Raw genomic sequence first — 22,639 nt, forward strand, 5'->3', positions numbered from 1 at the left:
TTTTGAAAATGAGGTGACATGTCACTTGTCACTTTTGAACCAATGGGACTCCGACTTTTGCAGAAAAGAATTACTTTTACTTAGATTAGTTAGCGTAGTAAGGTATAAAAACCCATTCCCCGTGGAAGGGTTATGCTTGCTGCTGCTTTTGCTGACCTTTGGATGAGGGTGTCGTGCTGACGGACTTTACTTGGAGCATGTAAGAATCCTCAAAGACTTTACTTTATTTTCATTTATTTAGCTTAGTTAGAGACTTAGGGTCTGAAAAATGCTAAACTGATAAATATAATTGCAATAATAATTTTGAAACTTATTATGTTTTTACTTGCAATAATTCTAATAAAAATGCTTTAATAAAAATACATTTACGAAATTATAATAAATAGCTAATAAAATCTTACTTTTGAAAACAAGCTGGTCTTGACATTTCATGGGTTCAGGTTACCATTAGCTAGATTCTATCGCCATAAGTGGCTTAATAAATAGTTAGGTTTATTGAAATGATGATATTCATTTACCGCGGTTGTATATAAATGTATATAAATTGTGAATAGGTTAATTAGGCCACTTGGTTCAGTTGGTCATAATATGTCATGTTTGATTAATGGGCCTTATGTTTAATTAGTGATAAATAGTATAAGTTATAGAGTTGGATAGCGTAATTTATGACATATTTTCTATAGGCCGCTGGATCAGTACCTGAACAGTGCATTCGGTAGGCCGTTGGGGCCGGGTGCCCCATCCGATCTTAAGTGTTTTATTGTATGCTTAATCTGCTGCTGTGTTATCTCTACGGGTTCAACTCTTTGCACGTGCCTGATAAAAATGCTGCTCTCTTTCTGATCAGCTCTGAATTCGGTTTGGAGTATGGGGTTGGATAAAGACTTTAAATCTGTGACTGATGTGTCCACCGATGACCGTTTTCCTCTACTCGGACTCCTAACCTCTGATATTTTCTCCGGATTGGAACACCTAATAGTCTCGTTTATGTTGTCCCCAGTGCTGTCTGTTGTCTGTTCAGTTCTGAAATTGTATGTCTCTTCTATATGAATGCTCCAAGAATGTTCAGTAAAGTCAGAGGTAAATTGGCGATGTTTGCCATTTAGCAGGAAATGGATTTTTGCCCAAAACTGTTTCGAGTTTCTCTGCTTACTTGCGTGGAGCATGATGGCCTCAAAATTTTCCTTGTATGTTCATTTGGCCACCTTTATTTCGTGTGTTAGTTCCCTTTTTGTTTTTTCTATAATTATGAGAGACTGCTGTAAGGGTTGGAGACCATTAGTTCGAATTAACCTTAGTTGTTTGTTCAATCGTGTTTTGATTGCCCGTATGTTTGGCGTATGCCATGGCCCTCTACCGGTTCTGGGTGTTTTATGATCTCTGTGGGTAGGTTGACATTTTTTATTGATGTTGTTTGTAAAAGACTCCCAGAGCCCTGTAATAACTCCAGCGTGGGCTGCATCTATAGGTGTTAGCAACAACCAGCATGTCTCCATTATTTTATCTGTATTTTTTTCGTCCCAAATTAGCTGTTTTAGATTGTAAAGTTGTATCCTTGATGTAAGGGGATTTGCCTGCTCTGACACAGTTGGAGTAATGGTTAATGTAAAAGTTTGAGGATAATGGTCGCTTTCAACTCGATCCTGAATTTGAAACTCTGTTATGTATGGAAATAGATCGGAGTCGGCTAGCGTAAAATCAATTGTTGATCCCGTTTTAGTTGTAAGTCTCGTGAATGCAGCAGGACTGTCCGAGGGGCCTCTACCATTTAATGTGTGTAGGAAAAGGTCATCTAGTTTTGCAGAACATTTCTTGCCCATAAGGTCTTGTCTGCTTCGTTTACCCTGCCTTGGCAGTGTAAAGCTCGGTAGGCTGCACTCTTGGCCTTGGATTAAGTTCATATTAAAATCCCCTGTTATTATTATGTTGGCACTTGGGTAGGTACTTTTCAGTGTTTTAATTGCCGCTATTAATTGCTTAATTCTTTGGTCCTTCTTCTTTCTTGCTGGATGGATGTAGAGATTCAATATTAGTAGGTCCCTTGAAGGTGAAAGATCTACTTTGGTACATTGCATCCATGAGGAGTTGAGATCGATAGTTATGCCTCCCCTGGAGAGGTCCGTAGATATATAAGTCGGCAAACCCCCTTTGGCCCTTCTGTGCTGTGCCTCCTTTTTTGCTGGAATGGTATATTCTTTGTAACCCACTAGTGGAGAGTTTTTTGCCTGCCAGGTTTCTTGAAAAAGAAGTATATCATGATGATGGATAAATTCCACAAAATCTTATTCTTCTAATTTTGCACTTATGCCACTAACATTCCTGAGATGAAAGGGTTTTGTGAAGGTGTCAAGGCTCCCCTCGCTGGGGGCGCAGGCACACATCACAAACAGAGCTCGGGTTGTGTGCATTGCAGACAGCGCACACGCTACTGGAGACACTGCATGCACGGAAGCACTGCACAGAAGACTTTGCACTCACTGATGGGAAGTGAATTGCTAGCAATTCTGGTGAGGGAAGCAGCAGAAGGGGCTGTGCATATAAAAGAAAGGCATGTGGTCGCCATGCTCAAAGAAGAAGTGCAGCGTTCGCACACCTTTCTTTTATTAACATGGCACCCACTTCACTGCTGCCGACCACAGGAGAACGAACGGATCTGATGCTCAGTGAAACAAACAGGGACACAGGGCAGGTGCGGGTAGGGCATGAAGCGATAGGGGTGTCGAAGGGCAAACAGTAAGATGCACTGAGCCAGGGAAACACAGTTCGAATTTAAAAACAAAGGGACAGCAGAACATGGGCTTCTATTGGAATTCTCAAGGGCATATTATTAAGCCCACTATCGCCGCTTTAGCGGCAGTTTTCTGCCTCTAAAGCGCGGAATAATTTTAACTCAGTTCCTTGATAATATGCCCCAAAGTTCCTGAACAGAAAGTAATGTAGAAAAAACAGAAGCCTATAAGTCCTGCAACAATACTCCAGGGGAGTGAACAACTTGTTAAAATGAGGTACGAGGAAGCCAAATGACCCACTGACAAGCAAAGAATTTTACAAGGCAAACTGTTAGCCAAATCAAAAGCGATGGGAGAAGTCAAAACCCACAAAGTACATACCACAGATCATCCTGACAGTGCAAGCGCTGTCTAGGCTTGACCAAAAAATGGTACTGTGGTACCAATACCTTTCATTAAAAATATATTTTATTGATTCGTTTGATTACGTTCTTTCAACTGGGTGTGGTTAAAGCCTCATTTCCTGCACTTGCGGATTTTGACATTATCTGGCTGACACCTTGTAAAATCTGTCCTTAGGTTTTTGAGCTTTCACTTTTTTGGGAATTATTCAAAAAAATGATTTGGAAAAAACATCAAGCAGACACCAACCTGAACCTTGAGACCCTGAAGATCAGTGGGAAGAAAGCAGAGGACCAACCAAGTCCATCGTTTAGGAATTCTTCTCAACATTCTCATATTTGTGACAAGAAGTACATCTGGAACAGGGAAGAAGTACTGCTTCTATACTTTAGACATGGACACCCTCCTGAACACATGACTTTCCAAGCAGCTGAATGATGCAATAAGTAGGCAGGGATGTCCACAACCGGTACTGTCTTCCAGCACATTGTAGCTCTGGAAGACACACTTTATACAGATATCCTAAAGGCCCAAAAGGAGGGTTGGGATCCAGGATTTGCCAATGCTGGAATTTTCTGTCTGAGCTGTGGCACAGTTATGTCTGTTGATGAGCAGCATGTCACTGCTAGGAAGACAGGACACTTGTAGAACATACCCAAGAGTAATGTAGACACCCTGTTATTCAGTAATTTATAGTTAAATCCCCAACAATAGGAAAATTACAAAACAATTAAAAACAGATTAAAAAGGTTGAAATGGGTTCTTTTTTCATCCACCTTAACTTGGCTAAATTTGAATAAAATGTTAATTTTTCTTGCCATATTTGTCCCTAACCTCAGGTTGGTTCTAGTGCAGGTTAGCCACAGGCCCTCACATATGGCCATGCCCTGCTTTCGACCCCTGTTTAGCGATTAAACACTGCTGTGCACAACCTTTGGCAGACAGGCCCTGCACCCCCGCCTCCCCTCTCCCCATGGAGTGGATATTCTCTGCTAAGCACGTCCTTTGCCTGTGTGCAGAGGGTGTGGGTTCATAGGGCCTTTCCAACACCTGCTGCACACAGACTTTATCCATACTCAGTGGGGGATGGCCTTGGCCACAGCAAGGCCCTATATCCAGCAACCAATAATTAATGCCCAGGAATGGGATTTAAGAAATGAAAGTGGTAAATTTAGTTAATTTCTTCATAAATACTGCTGCATTTGTTAAGGTATTCCTTTCTTGCCCATAAGCCTGATCCACTCCCCGCCCTTTGTTAAATTAAGCACCCTACTATATATCTGTTTCTGCCTATGAGTCATTTAATTTTATGGGTAGAAGATGTGTGCGGTCTAGAGCCAACTCAAATTTACCACCTCCTATCTCTGTATGTGTTACATTTCCCCCATGCCTTCTTCCTTAGTTTTGTCTTACAAAGGGCCGTCTTCCCAATCTAACCCATCCTTAGGCAGCCTAACCCACCCATTGAATTGCCCTAATGTCAGCCTTGCCTAACACAGTAACACTCACTCTCTCTCTAATACACGCGCAATATTTGTTATGATAATGAATTAGGAGCAAGGTATGATGTGGATTAGAGCATGGGAGTAAGCTAGGCGAACAGCAGGGCCTCTGGAATTATTATGTCCGATCACCTAGCCCCCACCTGACAAAGGGGAAGAGGAGCTTGGTCAACAAAGTGCTCCAATTCCCCCCTGAAACAGTTGCGTCTGGTTCCCCCATGCCCTGTACTGCAGACAAAGAGATTGTGTGGTATAAATACCGGGGCTGTTACCCCATTAAAATGTTCTTCTTGTTCTGGGCTTGTTCCTGAACCTGCGGGGGCGTGCTGCTGCTGGGGACCCCGGAGGATCTGCCATGGGGGATTACCTCACTGCTGGAGGGCCCTGTGTGCTGGCCTCCCTGGGCCTAGCTATGACCCTTGGACCTGAAAGAGCTTGTTGCTTGGACCCTTCTACCTTCCTTTGATAGTCCAGGACCTTCAGGACCTTGTTGCTGCATTTTGCACCCTGTGAGTGCTTTATTTTGATTTTCCCCAGGAGAAGAGGAAGCGCGAGGGCTTCACAGCGCTAAGCTGCAGCCCCTCTTAGAGGAAATCCCCATCATAGGGATTTCCCCGGGATGCCGAGCAGAGGGTGCCCACCCTGCATTTTTCTTTATTAAGGTGGCCATTGTCCTAATTAAAACAGTAGCCTACCCCGTATCACCGCTGAGGGGCCGCCGGCTGCAGCAGCGCGACCCGGAAACCAGGCGAGCTGCCTGATCCTGGGTAGAGCCGCGGCGGAAAGCCAGAAGTCCAGAGCCTCGCAGGCTTCACGTTGAAGTCATGGGTCCCTGGAGGGGGCCCGGGCGAAGCGAGGAGAAGTGAGGGGTGCTGCGGCTGGTCGTCGGGGCTCCTGTGAGCTGAGGGAAGCCCCGCGCTGCCAGAAGAGTACAGAGTCCGCGATGAGTGGGGGTTCTCCTGAGGCATGCCGTTCCAGTCCAGCATGGGTGACCGGGTCCTTTGTTTTGGCAATTTCCCCAGCTGCCCCACCTGACAGTGGGCAGCTGCACCGATGGGGGGCAAATTTGGTTTAGAGAGCCCCCTTTACTTGTCTCACAGCTGCACTGATGTAGCGGGCAGCTGCAATGTTTTGGCATAATTGTTTTACAGAGTCCCAGTTGGTCTATCAGGGCACAGTCGGTGCCAGTGTCTAATTTTCCTCATCACAGCTGCACGGCAATTAGCGGCAGCCGCACTGTTTAGGCTGACATTTCTTTGTGGGCATTTTTGGTGAGACATTAGTGAGAAGCATTCCTCTGCCCCAGCGCAAGTGCACACTTGCGAAATCTGCTACATTGGCAGCCGGCCTCACATTTGGACATAGGGCATTTGAGCCCTCTGAGTAGGCCAGTTGGCCAGTGGGTCTTTGGGTTCGTAGGGCACCAGGCCCTAATGTGATTTATGTAGTGCTAGGAAATGTGATTAATTTCCTGTGAGTTATGCACCATGATTTATACCTCTAATGCGGTGTATTTTTATGAGGAGATTTGCATACTATGGGTTATGCTTGTGAGGTTATTCTCTACTGTGGTTTATGCCTAATGTGATTGATGATTAGGATGTTATCGTCTAATACATTTTGAATAGAATTATGAGGTTATGATTTAATATGTTTAGACTTATGAGGTTGGGCAGAATATATTTCACGCCTAATACTGTGCATAATATGATTTATGTTGCAGAATAATGCTGAGTCCAGTATTTGCCAATAATTACTGGTTGTGTTCTACATTTATTATTTGGTTCTACATTTACTATCGTTATTTTGTGATGGTCCTGACAGTGGTCCAATTGGCCCTGTCATGTGTATATAATCCCCTGTAAATATTGCCTAATGCCCAGTGGCACAGTGTATATTGTGTGTATACTATTCTAATGTGTTTTATGATAATTCAAAGGCTAGTTTTGATCTAACTTTGTGTGGTGTTCCTATTGTGGTGTGCCTAGTGTGTTGTTGCTGTGTGTGTATTGCGCTTTACACGTTGTTTCCGGGATATGCCTGATTGCTCGTGCCAAGCTACCAAGGTGGTGAGCAGGGATTATCTTTGGCGTGTAACTCCCTTGCCCTGACTAGAGTGGTGGTTTCTGCCTGGCTTTGGCGCAAGCCTTGGCCAACCAGAAATCCCATTTTTGACAAAGAGCCAATGCTTTTCTGATTTGTCTCGTTACCATTCCAGAATAAACCAGAGTTGCGCTGCTTGGTAGTAATTTAGTATGCCAAGCCCCCTTCTGTGGGAGTTCAACAGCTAACTTCCTCATGCATACGTGGTCTGCCGTTAGCCCAGACAAAGCGATTGATAGTGTGTTGCATGAGCTAAATAATGCCCCTAGGAGGTTCTGCTAGAAGAGCTTGAAATAAAAACAGAATTTTGTGTAATACTGACATCTTGAGCTCTGCCACACATCCTAACCAGGAGTGACAGTGCGAGCTCCATCTCACTAACTCCTCCTTAATCTGCTGGTACAAAACGGTTATAGTTAAGGGTACTGTTGCTTGCATCAAATATGCCAATTGTATTCCCAGATAAGGATGAACTCTTCTGCCCATTGTAAAGGGCATTTGGTAGAGAGGGCCCTTTGAGTAACTGAAGTATATGTGAGGTCTACAGCTTGTGATTTATGCACATTCATTCATAGACCTGTCCAAATGTCTCTAGTTCCTTAAGGAAAACAGGTAGAGTGTTAGCAGGTCATTCTAATGCGACCAATACATCGTCCGCATATAGACTTATAAGATGTTCCGCCCTACCAAAGCTCTCATCTTGAATGTGTGGGTTGTCTCTAATCCTCTGGACTAAGGGCTCCAAATACATTGATAAAAGTATAGGCGAAAGGGGACAGCCCTAGCAGATGCCTGTAGAGAGTGAAAATGGTATAGATGTATGGCCGTTAACTCTTACTTTAACCATCGAAGAGCCATAATAACTAAGGATCCAAGAGATGAACTGGTGGCTCAAACCAAAGTGGTGGAGTGATTCTTTAAGGTAAGAACAATGTACTCAGGATGAATGCTTTCTCAGAGTCTACAGCTAATAGCATTAGCTCCCAATCAGAGCACCGAGCTTTAGCAATAATATGAAGGATACTTTTCGTGTTGCTGCTTCATTAGTAGTGAGGAACAAAGCCGGCCTAGTCTGGAGCGATGATACTAGGGAGGAGTGGTCCCAGTGTGCTCACTAAAATCCAAGTAAATAGGTTATAATCGGCATTAAGAAGAGAAATCGGCACATTGACATTTATCTTTGCCAGGTTTCGGTATGACAACTATGGACGTTTGTAGCATAAATGGTCGTGTCGAGTCCAGGCCTTGGATTGAATTAAAAAGTTGAGTTAATATAGGGACCAAAGAGGTGCAGAATGTCTTACAAAAAGCAGCCGAAAAGCCGTCCGGGCCTGGTGACTTATTCACTTTCTGTCGGGCAATAATAGAGATTACCTCATCAATCCTGATGAGGTTGTCCAATTTGGCTGCCTGACCTTGTGTGAGTTGGGTTTTCAGAAGGTAAATTTTGGCATAGGTGTAGATCGCTATAAAAGTCTTAGAATGTAGTTGCAATCTAGGTACCAGTTGTATATTCAGTGCCGTCTGGCCCCAAGATAGCCAGTATCAAATTCCATTGTCATTGTGCCCTTAGTCTACTAGCTAATAATCGGCTACATCTATTTCCCCCACCATAAAGTAATCTAGGCCCCCAATAGTGAATACAAGTCTAAATCACGGTTATTAGGATGTAGTTGAAGCCAGATATCTACCGGACTCATATATTGTAACCAAAGTGTCCCTCCCTCTGAAAGCAATCCAGCATGGCCAAGGCGGTGTGCAGATTTATCAAGGTCATTTTTAAATTCTGAATTAAAGTCACCTGCCATATGCCCCTACTGGTCCTGTGCATCTAACACCGCTGCAACTGCACGCCTTAAAAGTGTTCCTGGCCTTCATGGGGGAGTACATTTTACCAGGGTGAAAGTATGGGGACTGAGGGTGACAGAGTGAGTCGAGGAAAGAGCTATACACCAAAATGGTTACCCCCTATTGTTGTAGAGGGATCGACAGAGAAGAATTGAAGCGGGAAGACCCAGGAACGCAGACGAGAATGGTCCGTCATCACTAAGTGCGACTCCTGGAATAAACATAAGTGAGCACCTTAATGTTCTAAATGAGATAATATGGCCTTTTGTTTCACCCGGTTGTTTAACCCCTTACATTAGGGAGAGAACGCATAAGGTCTGAGTCGTAGAACAAATGAGTAGGAGGCTACCATTCATTCCTCAGGCCCATGGCAATATAAAATCCAGCAAGTCATAGTGGATTGTGAATTGTGATGTAAAACTCCAATAGCTTATCTACCAAAGATCATTGTCTTCTAGTTCCAAAAACCCCAATAAAGAGACAAAAACATCAATGATAGAACATCCAACTCAACAAGAAAATGTCCCTCATGAGGGTAAAGAAAGAGATGGGGGTATACAGTGATCTGAGAATAGGGTCGCCCCGTTCCCAGCCCGGGCAGCCCAGCTTACTAAACAAAAGAAATATATGAGAGTTTGAATCAGGTCTCATGTAAGGCTGTTGTGTCTCCAGACAGTGAGTCCAAGACTGCCGTCTCTCATTTGCCATAATTGCAGGATCTGGGCAAAATGTTTCAGCTGAAGTCACTGTAGTTTGTCTCCAGCGGCATTTACCATTGTTCCCTGCTCTAGGCTGTGTCCCAGCATCTTCCACGCTCATAGAATCTATGTAAAGTAGACTACAAGCTTCTTCAAGGGACTGAGTATGATGTAGTTTACCCTGTAGTCGAAGAACAAGTGCGAAACAGGTGGTCCCATGTATAGGAAATGCCCTGGCTGCAGAGGTAGGTCATGACTGCCTGAAAGGACCTACACTTTTGAAGAGTTGAGGCTGCCAAATCTTGATAAAGTGTGGGACAGTTATCCTTGAATTGTATTGGGTGTTCTCTCTTGGCACGAAGAATTGTATCCTTCAGAGTATAGTCATGGACACATGGCAGTATATCTGCAGGTGGGGAGGAACCAAGTCTCCTAGGTCCCACCCTGTGGGCACGATCTGGCTTAATGTCTGTCTCTGGGGGAACTTGTAGGATAGTGTGAAAAAGATCAATGACAAACAACATGATATCTGACTCCTCAGTGGTAGACACAACTCCTTTAATACATCTGTTGTTACGTCTAGATCAACTTTCAAGATCTTCAGCATGGGCTAGGTTTTAGTCTGGGAGGCGGAGAAGGTCTTGTTGCAGCTGATACATTTCCTCTTGCCTAGTCATTTCATGGTCTTCCAATGATGATACTCTGTCTCCTAGACTGTCCACCGTTTGGTGCATATCCTTAAGTTCCAATGAAAGATCTTTCTGAACAGTTTGAAGATCTTCTCTAAGGGAGGAGAAACGTGCTTCTAGAAAAGGTTGCATCACTGGAGGATCTGCCTCCACATTCCCACTATTAGAGGAAGAATCCATCTCTTTCAGTGAGTGCAGTTCACCGATCTGATGCCCTGCTGGTCTTACCAACGTTTCTTTCAATGTATGTACTTTCTTCCCTCTTCCTGTAGCCTTAGTATCAATTGAGACAGTATGCTGTCAGAGAGGCAGAATGTGAGCTGTCCGTATGATGAGCATCTGTGATCTCCTGGGTGGTGAATGGCCAGCTCGGAGCACAAATCGTTGTGAGTGTCTCGTTAGGGCAAAGAGGGAGAAGATGCAAGGATTCACCACCTGAGTGGCCAGAAAAACATCTAGACCCACTATCCAAGAGCAGGAGAACGAGCTGCCTTGTCAGTGGAACTGAGGGTCCAATATAGATATTGTTACGTGCTAGGGCCCTCGGTTACAGGGTCACAACACAACCCAGTGTGAAGTGATTCCGGTCAGAGTGGAAGGCCCAGTGAGTTAGGAGATCCTGGTACCAGGGCAGTGCCTCTCTGGAATGGTAGACAGTAGCAAGGTGTGCAATTCAATTAGAGTAGTCATGAAAGTCATTTACCCATCATGTATTATTTCAGAGCTGAGTTGTGTGTTCTGTTACTCTATCCTTTGCTAGGCCGCACTAGCCCGGAGCTCCTTGTCACAGCACTGCAGTAGCATTTACCTTGCTATCCCGGTTCAGGGTCTGAGCCACAAGCCTCCACTGCCCGTTCAAAGCTCTTTCAAGCTAACCACAAGACATCATGAGCAGAGAACCAACAGCAAATCCAGATCCTCATTGCCATTGTGGGTGTCTTGCAAGGATCGATGGAGAGAATTTTCACTGTCTCTAGCACTTCACCTCCCTTGGTGTCTACACTCCTGCATTATGCCTCCAGGGCGGTGGTCCCAACTAATTGCTGCTTTCTGTTGGAGTATGTCCTCCCCGGTGGCCCATGGGGGTGCGCCACCCAGGAACCATGCCATAGCACAGAGGCAGCAAGTGGGCAGGGGCCCTACAAAGGCCCAGAAGGGCCCGAAGTCAATACCAGAAGGCCTTGAAAGGCAGCATAATTCAATTTCCCTTACCGGTGGACCGGCTTTCAAAGCTGTGGGCTCTGTAATCCACCCCAACCGCAGAGTAGGACCAAGTCTCTGACTGCATGCACCACATTGCTCTCACTGATCTCGTTGAGGGGCAGGTGTCGCTGTAGTATTATCATAGTAGCTCAGCAGTGGGTCAGGCACAGGATCTCCAAAGGTCGGAGAAGTAGCACCACATTACAGACAGTCAAGATTGCAGGCAGGGCAAGATCAGCTCCAGATCTCAGCTAATGATGCAGGGTTCTATCTGGGGCTCTTGAGCAGGTTGTCCCGACAATCCCAAGTGCCACCACCCGGTCCAGCTGCGGGAGATGCAGACTCAGAGACACGTCTCACTTGTCCGCCATCTTGGCCATGCCCCCCATATGACATTTTATAAACATACATTAATGGCAATCAGTAAAACCTTTGTATCATGATTTCTTTTTCAACTATTTTCATCTGTTTGAGCATATCACTCAATCAATCATTTGAAAAGCGCACTATATACCCACGATGGTCTCAGGGTGCTGGAGGGGGCGCTACTGATCGAACAGCCAGGTCTTGAGTATCCTCCTGAAGGTCAGCAGGTCTTGGGTTTGTCGTAGGCTCAGTGGGCGGGTGTTCCATGTCTTGGCAGCGAGGTGGGAGAAGGATTTCCCACCAGTGGTTGTTCTTCGGATGTGCGGGACGGTGGCGAGTGAGAGGTCAGCGGAGCGTATCTGGCGGTTGGGGATGTAGAAGGAGAGCCGTCTGTTGAGGTAGGCTAGGCCAGTCTAGTGGAGTGCCTTGTGTGTGTGGGTGAGGAGCTTGAAGGATATCCTCTTTTTGATGGGGAACCAGTGCTTGTTTCTCATGTGGGGGTGATGTGGCCGTGGCGTGGTACGTCGAGGATCAGTCGTGCTGAGGTGTTTTGTGATGCGTTGTAGTCGTTTAAAGAGCTTGGTCGGGGCTCCCGCGTAGAGGGCGTTTCCGTAGTCAAGTCTGCTGCTGACGAGGGCCTGGGTGACAGTCTTTGTTGTTTCTGTCGGGATCCATCTGTAGATCTTGCGGAGCATGCGGATGGTGTTGAAGCAGGAGGAGGAGACGGCATTGACTTGCTTGGTCATTGAGAGCGTTGAGTCGAGGATGATTCCCAGGTTGCGTCCATGGTCGGTGAGTGTCGGGGCTGCCCTCAGTGCCGTCGGCCACCAGGAGTCATCCCAGGCTGAAGGGTTGGAGCCGAGGATGAAGACCTCCATCTTGTCTGAGTTCAGCTTCAGACGGCTGGTCTTCATCCAGTCGGCAACAGCCTTCATTCCTTCGTGGAGGTTGGCTTTGGCGGTGATGGGGTCCTTGGTGAGGGAGAGGATCAGCTGAGTGTTGTCGGCGTAGGAGATTTTGTTGAGGTCCTGCTGTCGGGCTACGTGTGTGAGCGGGGCCATGTAAATGTTGAACAGCGTCGGGCTGAGGGAGGATCCCCGGGGTATGCCGCAGATGATCTCGGAGGCTTTGGAACGGAATGGAGGAGGCGAACGCTCTGGGTTCTGCCAGACAGGAAGGAGGTGGTCCAATCCAGAGCCTTGTCTCGGATCCCTGAGGTGTGGAGGCGTGCGCGTAGTGTGCGGTGGCAGACAGTTTAGAAGGCGGCAGAGGGTCTAGGAGGATGAGTGCTGTGGTCTCGCCGTTGTCCAGCAGGGTCCTGATATCCGGCGATGAGGGCAGTCTCGGTGCTGTTGTTGCTGCGGAACCCTGACTGCGAAGGGTCCAGGATTCTGTTTTCTTCGAGGTATCGGGTTAGCTGTCTGTTGAGGGTTTTCTCGATGACCTTGGCTGGGAAGGGGAGCAGAGAGATAGGCCTTAAGGTCTCTTGGGTCTGCCTTAGTTTTTTTTAGTAGGGCGTTGATCTCGGCATGTTTCCAGATCTCTGGGAAGGTCGCGGTCTCGAGGGAGAGATTGATGATGTTGCGCAGGTGGGGTGCAATGGAGCTGCTTGCTCTGTTGAAGACATGGTGCAGGAATGGGTCTGACGGAGAGCCGGAGTGGATTGTGCGCATGGTCTTGATGGTGTCATCGATGGTCGATGGTGTGCAGAGGGTCTGTTGTGTTGCTGTCTGTTGGGGCTGTCTGGGTGTTGAAGCTGTCATGGATGTCTGCTATCTTGCGGTGGAAGAAGGTGGCGAGGAAGTCGCACAGGGCTTGCGATGGCGGGATGTCATTGGTGTTGGGGCTGGGGTTGGAGAGTTCCTTCATGATGTTGAAGAGCTCCTTGCTATTGTGTGCGTTGTTGTCGAGGCGGTCTTTGAAGGAGGTCCTCTTGGCCGCCCTGATGAGGTGGTGGTGGTTGCGGATGGCGTGCGTGGCTGTCCAGGGTTTGTTCACTGTGCCATTTCTTCTTTAGTTTCTGGCAGGCTTGCTTGAAAGTTAGGAGTTCTGTGGTGAACCAGATGGCCCTCTTGCTGGTGTCTCTGTGGGGGGGTTTCAGCGGAGCGAGGGTGTTGGCGTAGTCCTCGATCCAGCGTCTGAGGATGTGGGCAGCGTTGTTGGTGTTGGTGGGTTCGATGGGTGGGCTGAGAGCAAGGTTTGAGTGCAGTTGGTCTTTGGTGATTTTGTTCCAGCAGCGGCGGGGGATCTGTTGGGTGCGGTGGTGTGTAGTGGGCTTCTGGAAGGCATAGTGGATGCAGCGGTGGTCAGTCCAGAGGAGTTCGGTAGTGTGGCTGACGGAGACGTGCGGGCTTGAGGAGAAGACGGGGTCGAGCGTATGGCTGGCGGAGTGGGTGGGCGTTGTGACGAGTTAGTTCAGTCCGAGGTTGGCGAGGTTATTGATCAGGGTTGTGGTGTTGTTGTTGTTGTTCTTCTCAAGGTGAAAGTTTAGGTCTCCGAGGAGGATGTAGTCGGTGGAGGTCAGGGCGTGCGTGCTGATCAAGTCGGCAATGGAGTCGCTGAACTGGGGGCGGTGTCAGGGGGGTCGGTAGACGAGGGTGCCTCTGAGGGTGGAGTTAGGGTCTGTATGGATCTGGAAATGCATGTGTTCGGCGGTGCTGAGCGCGTCATTGGTGCTAGTCGAGACCCTGATGCGCTTCTTGTGGACGATGGCGATTACTCCTTCGACTCCGTTGGTGCAGTCTCTGGGGGTGATCTTGTAGCCATCTGGGATGGCTATGGCGATGTCGGGTATGTAGGAGTCATTAAACCAGGTCTCTGTCAGGAAGGCGACGTCCAGGGATGTTGTGTCGAGCCGGTCCCAGAGCTCGACGGCATGCTTGCGTGCGGAGCGGGTGTTCATTAGTATGCATCGGAGGTGGTTAGGGTCTTTCTTGATGGGTGGTTCGTCGGCTCTGAGGCCGGTGTAGCTGCAGTTCTGGCAGGTGAAGGGGCTGTGTGTGTTTCGGGGCGGCCATGAAGCAGGTGTGCTCCGTCCGGAGTTGAGAGCATGCAGAGTGCTGGCGTAGTAGTGGCGGAAGTCGTCGTGGCGGGTGCAGGGGCCAGGGGTTCTGGCGCTGGGCACGGTCCAGTCTTGGACGGGCGCAGACAGGCTTGCCTTACGCGCGCCTTCGGCGCGGCCGCGCAGCAGCCGGCATATATGGGGAGGTGGGAGGGAGGAGCAGCTGGGAGGCGGGGGCAGGGAATGGGCAGTGGGCCGTCAGGGGGGCGGGGCCACAGGGGATGCAGCGAGGGAAAAACGAGTGGCACAGAGGGCAGAAGGGCACAAAAAACGAGTTGAAGAAGATCAGCAAAAATGGTCAGGCGATTTAATCGATGTCTCTTCAGTAATTTTGCCCGGCGTTAAACGCCTCTAATACCTTACAACGATTATCAAATAAAGAGGCAGGCGCTGGAGACAGGAAGACAGGAAACACGTTTTATTCCGACGGAGCAGAACACATCAGATCGGACAACAAGGTATCGTCTCGAGGTGCTCTCTGACAGCCTCTCTGAGACCTGGTCTTTTGTACACTGGTTTATGACATGTGACCGTTCTTTATTACAGCAAAGACATTGTGAAGTATGAGGATGACATCCCCGGCACCCCCCCAGTTCCGGCCCACTCCAACACATGACAACAGCAGAGGCCCTTACCCCCCCATACAACAGGAGGGGGCTATCACGTAGCTGAGTGTTTCGCCAATTCCTTTGGAATGTGTGCGCCTGATCGAATCTCAAGGGGTGGGGAGGTCATGATCAATAGTAGCTCCTTTGAAAAGGGTCGAGTGCATGCAGTAGTGGGCAATAAACTGTACCCTCAGGCCAAGGGATGACCAGCAGTTCGTACAGACAATCGGGCTCAGAGGAAGGGGTCATCAAAAGAGAGGTATTCATGGGAAAAGGAGGTGTTGGTCAGGCGCGGGGTGCGATTCCCAGAGACAGAGTCATGTGGAAGGGGAGGTCATGACTTGTGCATGTGAGAGCGGGGGCAGCCAGGGTGCATGGGGGAGGCTTGCAGGGTCGGGGAAGTGTGCTGAGGATCGATCGTGAACAGGGAGACCATGGTACCTAAAATGGCTGTCGTGTATGTTCATACGTGAGTCTGTCATACGTGAGTCTGAGAAATGGACAAGATGGCGCAGATGATGTTTAGTTCATAAACTAAAATTCCACAGTCCTCCCTTTTAACATGTCTCGCCAGCTTGTCAATTCGGATCTATCCCCATAAGACCACGTATTTCTACCTCATAGAGGGGGCTCATGTGTTCAGTTCGAAAGTCCAAAGTCTTAGGGCACATACAGTTAGAAATGAGTGAACACAAAGGTGGCAAACATTGAATACCTAAGCAGCACCCACACAGTACCACAACTGGTATCAGTATAAATGTAAACAATCTCCATCCCCAGTCCTTCAAAGTGTCCCAAAACCAGCTTCCAAGCGACCATCCTTCTTGCTCTTGGTGAACCTCTGAGGATAGTCTGTGGAGGTGTTCAATTGCTTTGTAGACTGAAGGCGAGTTATCTGGCACGTAGGTGCAACAGCTGGAGCCGATGATGCGGCATGCTCCTCCACGGTCGGCCAGAATCACATCTAGAACAAGGCGGTTTTGGAGAGCCACCAGGCGGACTGCCTGAAGTTCAGCCGTGTTGTTAGCAAGGATGCCAGCCGTGATGTTAATGGTTGTTTCTATTGCCTGAGTTAGGTGTCGGATAGCGCGGCTGTTTGCCATTGGTCCCCACAGAGGAACAAGTCCCTTTGCTGCATCCAGGAACTGTGCTCCGGTGGAGTCGGCTTGTTCAACATCTCCAGCGCGCTTTTGCCGGTGGTGGTAGGCTGAGGCCACATACGTGGGAGGAAGAATGAAGGCGATGTAGCACGTACCCCTCCAACCTTTCGGGAGCCAGGTGTAAGCTTTGGTGCCACAAACAAAGTACATATTCGGAGAAGCAACAAAGGAAGGAGGATCAACTGAGACCAATTTTCTGGTGATGCGGCAGGAACTGTGTCCCACCAGCTGCGTTCCCTGGCCTTCGAGACACACAAGTCCTGTGACATTGATGACAGACAGAGCCACGGTCAGGGTGGCAGCTGTTTGCTTCCGCAGGTGGGAGAAGGTGGGTCTGGCTGGATTGTGGAGTACTTGCACTTCGACTCTTGCTTTGGCAGGGATGTTCATAAGGAAGGCGGAACCTGAGACCGCAGGACAAATGGGGGCAGACGTTCTTCCTGTTTTGTTCAGCCAGAACCCATAGTAGAAGTGTGACACTGTCTGACCAGAAGCGGCGTTGTCCTTGTTGCTCTCCTGCAAGAGGATCAACCAGGCGAGGCAGGAGCCGTGAACTGAGAAAGGAGAAGGGATGAAAGGTATAGAGTGTTCAGTGGCATGCGGGAGCAACCCGCAGATCCAGCAGTTCGTGGCATTTGTAGCAAGGTTGTGCTGGTGCAGCAGTTGCACGAAGGAATTGTTCCAGAACTCCCTACGCCTCTCTTGGAGCTGAGGCGAAAGGGGGATCAAGTGATGCTCTTTCATGGTGGTTGGCTGTACAGTGGCCAGCAATGTCTGGTGAGCGGGTGTGCTGTCCTCCAAGATCCAGAAGGCAGTCATGAGGAGGAGGCAAAAGAGGAAGACAATGAAGAAGGCGATTGTCTTTGATTTGTGCAAATTGTCAGTCTTTGGGTTCCTGTAGTGGGTATTTCCTGTTGCTTTCATTATCTTCTTATCTGGCGCTTCCATCATCTTCTGATCTGGCGCTTCCATCATCTTCATCTTCAAGGTGCTCGGTAGTGGGCAGAACCACAGACTTTGTTTAGCTTCTCTCCGGGTGACCCTTGGTTGTTTTAGGCCACCGTTCTGAGATTTTAACTTAGTCCGTGGACTACTTAGCCGAAGCTCCCTCCTTTCGACGCAGGAAATACCCTTCCCGGGATGGCACAGTGGGATCAGAGAATTTTGCAAGTTCAAGTGCCTCTGTATCAGGATAGCAGTTCAGTGATGGTCGGTCTTTGTTCAGGAGCTCTTCTTGGGTGTCGACGTTTTCTGTCGTGGCCAGGGTCGAGGAGACCTTCTTACAGTGATGGCCGTGCAGCCAGTGCTTCTTTCCCTCCACTCGAAGAGCCGTCCGAGTGGTGATCAGTACTTGCCAGGGGCCCGTCCACCGGGGTTCCAGACTCTTCGCTCGTTGAAAGTTCCGGACTAGGACGTAATCTCCCGGTTGGATATCGTGACCGGGGCCCCTGGAAGCATCGGGGATAGCCTGCTGCACCTGTTGATGAATGACAGTCAACGTTTTAGTTAATTTGCACAAATAATCTGACAACAGGACGTCGGGGACGTCGTGAATGGAGGTTGGTTTTGGGGCAGTCCAGAGATTCATTGGTCGCCCAAACACCACCTCGTAGGGGGTCAAGTGGTGCTTAGTGGGAGTGGAGCGCATCGATAGCAATGCCAGTGGGAGGGCATCTGGCCACTTAAGTCCTGTGGTGGCCACTATTTTTGACAGTTTCAGCTTCAGTGTAGCATTGTGTCGCTCAACTAGGCCAGCGGATTGGGGATGGAAGACCGCATGGAACCTTTGCTTTACCCCCAGCCCCTTCAAGATTAGTTGGATAACTTCAGCTATGAAGTGGGGGCCATTGTCGCTCCATAAAATTCGACAAAGGCCGTAGCGAGGGAAAAACTCTTTCAGTAGTACTTTGGCAGTAGTCATGGCAGTGTTATCACGGGTTGGATAGGCTTCCACCCATTTGCTGAAGGCGCATACAATGACTAGTACATACTTCAAGCCTTGGCATCTCTCCAGCTGGATGTAATCCATCTGAAGGACTTCAAAGGGGTGGTCGGGGGTCCCAAACCCTCCCCGGGGTACCACAGTTCCCTTCCCGGGGTTGTGTTGTAGGCAGATAAGGCACTGCTGGACCAGGCGTTTGGCTGAGTCAGGGATTTTGTTGTTGTGCCAGACTTTGGAAATGAGTTCAATCATGGGGGCAGAACCTATGTGTGCAGGGGAGTGTGCCATAGTCAGTATGGGGATCAAGTATGAGTCAGGCAGCAACCATTTGTTTGTGTCTTTTGTCCGCCAGCAGCCTTCGTCGTCCTTTAAACCCACCCGTGCCCATTCAGTCAGTTCGTGAGGTGTGCTGGCCGACTGGATGTCCCTAATCGTTTCCCTAGCGTCAGTCCATTTTTCTGCTTGTGACCTGGTCACATACATGCGTGTCGTCGTCCTATTCTCAGCTGTGGTTCGGGCAGTGATGTCGGCCAGTGCGTTTCCCTGTCCAACTAAGTCCGTCACCTTCTTGTGTGCCTGGCATTTGATCACTGCTAGTCGTTCGGGGAGGAGAACTGCTTCAATCAGGGCGGAGACTAGATCTCCGTGGAGAATGGGTGTGCCATGGGACGTCAGGAATCCCCTTTCCCTCCACAAGAGCCCAAAATGATGAACCACCCCGAAGGCATACTGGCTGTCCGTGTAAATGTTTGCCGTGGTTCCTGCCGCTATGATACATGCTCGTGTGAGGGCAATTAGCTCTGCCGCCTGTGCGGATCGTTGTGTGATGCGGGCTGTTTCAACTACTGTTCGGGCTGTCGTCACCGCATAGGCAGCTGAGGTGGTGCCGTCTGGGAGTTTGATACAAGAACCGTCTACCCATAGTTCTCCATCAGGGTCTGTGAAAGCAGTGTCTCTAAGGTCAATTCTACTTCTGGTCTGTTCGTCCGTGAGGGTCACACAGTCGTGTATAGGGGGCACATCGGGGTCATTTTCAGGCATTTTCAGGCAAGGGTAACAGTAGCAGGATTCAAAGTCGTGCATCTCTTAAGAGTGATGTGGGGTGCAAGTAGAGTCAATTCGTATCCCGTCAGTCGTGCACTAGTCAGGTGTTGGGTCTTGGTCTGGTTCAAGAGGGTGTCAACTGCGTGGGGTACTAACACCGTGAGAGAGTTCGAAAGTACGATTCCCTCACTTAAGAGTGATGTGGGGTGCAAGTAGAGTCAATTCGTATCCCGTCAGTCGTGCACTAGTCAGGTGTTGGGTCTTGGTCTGGTTCAAGAGGGTGTCAACTGCGTGGGGTACTAACACCGTGAGAGAGTTCGAAAGTACGATTCCCTCACTCTGACGGATAGAGACAGCAGCAGCGGCTACTGCTCGAAGGCAGGCAGGTAAAGCTCTGGCGACTGGGTCAAGAGTGGCAGAGAAGTAGGCACAAGGGCGTTGTTTGGAGCCGATGGGCTGAGCTAGAACAGACAACGCGCATCCCTCCCTTTCGTGAGTGAAGAGAGAGAAGGGCTTGGAGTAATCTGGTGTTCCTAGGACGGGTGCCGAGCAAAGGGCATCTCGCAACTCCTTAAAGGACGCTTGGCATTCGGGGGTCCAAGGGAGTGGGAAAGGAACATCTTTGGCCAACAGGGAAAGTAGGGGTTTTATGATGAGGCTGAAATTTGGTAACCACTGTCGGCAAAAAGAGGTAAGGCACACCAATGAACAGACTTGCGTCTGTGTTTTTGGGATGGGGGTGTCTAGGATGGTCTGGATTCGGTCGGGTGTAAGTTTCCTCCCTTCTTTGGACAGGAAATGGCCTAAGTAGGTCACTTGAGGTTGACAGAACTGCAGTTTCTTTTTGGAGACTTTGTGGCCATTCTCTACAAGAAAGTGCAAGAGTTGGATAGTAGCTGCGATTGCAAGAGGAGTGGTGTCAGCCGCCAAAAGAATATCATCGACATATTGGATCAACACCACTCCATCTGGTAGCTGGACGGCGTCCAGCTGTCTTTTGAGGGCCTGGCTGTAAATGCTGGGACTTTCTGTGTAGCCCTCAGGAGCTCTACAAAATCGGTACGAACGGTTTTTTAAGGTGAAGCCGAAGAGATAACGGCTGTCTGGATGGATGGGGATAGAGAAAAATGCATTCTTGAGATCAATAACGGTGAAGGTGGTGGCAGTGGACGGGATGAGGGTCAGAATGGTGGTGATGTCTGAGACTACGGGGTACTGTGGCACTACCACTTTGTTGATTTCTCGCAGGTCGATGATGAAGCGGTACGCTTTCTCATCTCCCTCACCTTGCTTCTTAACAATGGGTAGGCTAGGGCTGTTGCAGACATTACTAACCACTTCCTCTACCACTCCTGCATCTACCAGGGACTGAATAATTGCTACCAACGCCTTCTCGCCTTCGGGCGATATCCGGTACTGTGGGAGTTTCGGGAGTATTGCATCTGGTCGAACAGTTATGTGTACAGGATCGATCATCATTCGTCCTACATCCGAGTCGTTTCTGGCCCACAGGTACAGGGGTAGGGTATCGAGCAAGGATAGGTCAGCATCTGTTATGGTGTACATATGTCGTGCGGGGTAGGGTCTGGACATGCTCGGGTTGTCGTACAGGATGACTCGGACTCCATCTGGGGAACACCTAATAGTAGCTCGGAAATGTTTTAGTAGATCAATACCCATAATGGCGTCAGGGGAGTTGGAGGAGAGCAGAAATGTTGTGTCCGTGGGGTTGTTTCCTAGGTCAAAGGAGATAGGTACCGACAGGGGGTTAGTGGAGGGCGTTCCATCGAAACCTATCGATGTAATGTGTAAGCCAGACAAGGGTGCCCTTGGAATCAGTCGTTTTGATAATACACTACGTGTCGCTCCAGTGTCTACCAAAAATGGAGACTTTGTACCCAGGACCTTAGCGGTGACGTAAGGACCTTGCTGGTCAACACAGAGCTCGACTGGATCCCTCCCTCGCCCTTGGCAGTCCTATGCAAAGTCGTGAGCATTGTCGCAGCCGGACTGTTGGCACTGGTTCTGTCGGGGGCGGTCAAATGTGTTCGGTCTGTCAGGTTGGTTACTGTTGGTGTCGTGGGTGTGTCCTCGTCCCTGCCCTCTTGTCCTGGGGCCATTTGCCATGTCCCTTGTCTCGTTATTCTTAATCGCTTCTCGGAGGACCATAGCATTGAGACTTCCAGTGGCCAAATCCTTTGCAAAACGCACACTGGTTCTCATCGAGGTCTGTTCGTGGAGCGCCAGGTGTGGGTGTGCGGTCTCTAGGGGGTGGATTTCTAGGGGCATTTGACCGGTAGTTTCTCCTATACTGCTCCCTTCCTCGAGTCACTCCCTGTAATTGGGCAATCATCACTCGTTCCTTTAAATCCTTTTTCTTTCTCTCAGTTGCCCTCTCGTTCTCGTTCTTTTGGTGTTCGTAATACTGAGCCATCTGAAGGATAGCTGCAGGTTTGGAGGCCCCCCAACTACTCTCGCTTGTCTGTAACTTCTGGGAGACCTCCTGTAATAGCCCCTTTACGTAGTTTTGCACGAATAGGTGTTGTCCGGTTGCGGTGGTCATGTCTTGGACACTGTAGTCGGAGAACACTGTCTCAAATCGGGAGAAATATTCTGATACGTCTTCCTGGGGTTTCTGACGGCAAGCCGTGACTATCGACCAGTCTACCTTTCTCTCTGGGATCAATGTCTTTAACTTCTGCACTATTTTGTCCGGGAGTTCCAGTATGTCTTTTACAGGTTTCTTACCGGGCTCTCGCTGCCTATCTAGTTTACCGAGTTGATTCCAGGTATGTCCAAACAGATCTGTGTGGTTGGCCTTCCGGATTTGCTTCCACACGTCAGCCGGCAGACATAACCCAAAAAACAAATCAATGTCCGCTAGAGTCATTATGGTTGAGCCCAAGGCTGTACTTAGTTCGGTATAAAATGCTGTCGGGTTCTTTCTTAAATCGGGCAGGGTTTGCCTAAAGGTTAAAATATCTTGTCGATCCCATGGTTGATAAACCCAGTTGTACACAACCCTCCCTTTTGCATCTGCGTGGTTAATATCGTCGTTTGTTCCCTGACCTCTTGGGGGAACCCAGTAGGGGGCGGCTTCTCTGATAGGCATCATAGTGTTGGCTACTTCTAATGGGGGCTCATCCGGGACTGAGACAGTGAGCTTAACCTCTGGTTTCTGTTCAGTGATGTGGCGGAAGACCTCAAGCGTTTGCATGAAGAGGTCCGTCACGTCATGCTCGGTCCCATCTCCAACATCGATCTTTCTATATAGAGCCGTCAGC

The sequence above is a fragment of the Lissotriton helveticus genome, chromosome 3_2, assembly GCF_964261635.1.
Source record: "Lissotriton helveticus chromosome 3_2, aLisHel1.1, whole genome shotgun sequence".
NCBI lineage: Eukaryota > Metazoa > Chordata > Amphibia > Caudata > Salamandridae > Lissotriton > Lissotriton helveticus.